The sequence below is a fragment of the Penaeus vannamei genome, unplaced genomic scaffold (genome assembly GCF_042767895.1).
Source record: "Penaeus vannamei isolate JL-2024 unplaced genomic scaffold, ASM4276789v1 unanchor538, whole genome shotgun sequence".
Lineage (NCBI taxonomy): Eukaryota > Metazoa > Arthropoda > Malacostraca > Decapoda > Penaeidae > Penaeus > Penaeus vannamei.
This window is the reverse complement of record NW_027213542.1, coordinates 25,001-27,500: the sequence shown is the minus strand read 5'-3', so window position 1 is coordinate 27,500 and position 2,500 is coordinate 25,001. Positions and strand designations below refer to the sequence as shown.

Below are 2,500 nucleotides of genomic sequence, written 5' to 3'. Positions count from 1 at the left end.
ATTTCGCGTGTATCATAATGTTGAAATTATACCCCCCCTCCTCAAAAAAAGGGGGGGGCTGGAATGCCACTAACAATATTTTATATCTTATAATCATCCCGTATCCCGATCCAATATGAAAACTTTCTAATTAAGTATATGATTTTTCTGTGATTTGTAAAACTGTAATTTATCTCTATTTGCAACAAGTATAATCAGTGTAAGAATGGGTAGTTACAAAGTCAAGTTTATTGGGACACACACGCACGCACACACACACACACACACACACACACACACACACACACACACACACACACACACACACACACACACACACACATACACACACACACACACACACACACATACACACACAGAAAGACAGAGAAAGTGAGTGAGTAAATAAGAAAGAGAAAGAGAAAGAGAGAAAGAGAAAGAATGTTGAAACAAGATAATAGGCAATGTTCCTTCACGCACACGACCACACACACACAGAAAGAGAGAGAGAGAGAGAGAATAAGAAAGAGAAAGAGAAAGAGAGAAAGAGAAAGAATGTTGAAACAAGATAATAGGCAATGTTCCTACACGCACACGACCACACGCGGAAACCTTCAAATTTGAGCATTTTTTGGGAAGCATATGTATCACAGAATGATGAAGCGATCAAGTGTTGAAATCATAAAACGTTATCAATGCTGCACGCTGCAGGGACAGCTGTGGTGCAATGAAGTCTTTCCCGTCAGCTGTTGCTAATGTTTAAGTTGATAGCAATACATGTTGACGAAGTTTATAGTATTGCATGTTGGTATTTTCTCCATTTTGTTTGTTTATGGTTATTTCTATTCATTACCTTGTTTACAACTTTTTATCATTTAATTATCACATACTATAGCTCTGATTTTTATTTCTAATCTTTGTTTATATCTGATATCAATGCAATACTTGTTTCTTTCACTAAAAGGTTGTACTGCATATCAGGCTGAGAGTGGTGGCGTGGTTATCTTTTTTGTTTATATCTATCTTAATTACAATGAATAGGTTTCTATTATTAATAGGTTGCGATTTGTATCTCGGATAAGAGATGAAGTATGAAGTTTGCTGTGCCATGACATATATATTTTTTCTTCTTTCTTTTTGTTTACCTTGGCCAGAGTTGATAATTCAGCAAGTATAACGAGTATTATAAACATCTAATTGGTAGTTGCTCTATCCTACAACTTGTGTACCTCCATTTGTTTGAAACTATTAAATTTGTAGTCAAAATTGACGTTAACGGTTGGTGGTTGGGTGGGATGGGGGTGGGGGGAGGGTAATTGGTAAAAAGAAAAAGAAAAAAAAAAAAAAAAAAACATCGATTTTTTTTTTTTTTTTTTTTTGCAACAACAGAGGATGACTGGGAGTTTCTTTGCAGTTTCATTTGATCTTTATCGATCTATATAGGTAGATGACGTAGCGATTTCTCCTCCAATGATACGCTATCTAAACATACCTTCTCCCTTGCCTGTGATTTTAATTATGTTTGTCTCCATCGGTCAAGCGGACCAATTTCCATCAAGGTGCGGCTAAACTTAGTAGTGCCGAATGACATATAAAAAACAAAAACAAACAAACAAAAATATGTATGTCACCGGTAATAAATAATTTGTAAACACTGTACAAAATACTCCGGCTAAAATAGATGATCTTTCCGAATAAGGTTCAAGCGAGTGACGTCATACAGAGATGCATTTATGTGTGGGAGAGGGAGAGAGGGAGAGAGAGAGAGAGAGAGAGAGAGAGAGAGAAAGAGAAAGAGAAAGAGAAAGAGAAAGAGAAAGAGAAAGAGAAAGAGAAAGAGAAAGAGAGAGAGAGAAAGAGAGAGAGAGAGACAGACAGACAGACAGACAGACAGACAGACAGACACACACACACACACACACACACACACACACACACACACACACACACACACACACACACACAGAGAGAGAGAGAAAGATAGGCGGAGGGAGGGAGGGATAGAGAGATACAGACAGACAGAAGCAGAGACAGACAGAGGCAGAGACAGAGATAGAGACAGACAGAGAGAGGGAGAGAGAGATAAAATCCTTTTCCGCGTGTGTATGAACGTAAACAAGACGCGAGAGAACACAAAGTTGTTCCACTCCCCTCAGTTCACGCGGTTGATGACGTCATCTTCAGTGGAGTTTCTGGATGCACACGAAAATAATTTCATCATCGCCATTTAGTTGTATGTGTTTAAGAATGAAAAGACGAATGACAACTCAAGCATAGTACGAATTTGGTAAACTAATGACGTGGTTATTTCAACATGTTCGGTCCGTGACGTCATACCTTAAAAAATGCGCTTTAAACAACCAGTTTTGAAACATCTTGAACAGACTGACTCCTAAATTCAGTTTTATTTATCTCTTTTACTTTGGCTTTTTCTATATTAAAAAAGGAGTTAGATATCTCGCTTTCTTTGTGATATTTCTACATTTTTCAACGAAAGATAAAATTAGGTATTTTTTTCGTA

The 2,500-nt window shown here is 37.3% G+C and overlaps 1 protein-coding gene across 1 annotated transcript in view; it reads left to right on the top strand.

Moving 5' to 3' along the window:
* LOC138861023 (uncharacterized) overlaps positions 1-2,500 on the top strand; it is a 24,325-nt gene that overhangs the window by 10,549 nt on the left and 11,276 nt on the right. The gene's annotated exons all lie outside the window — the stretch shown is intronic.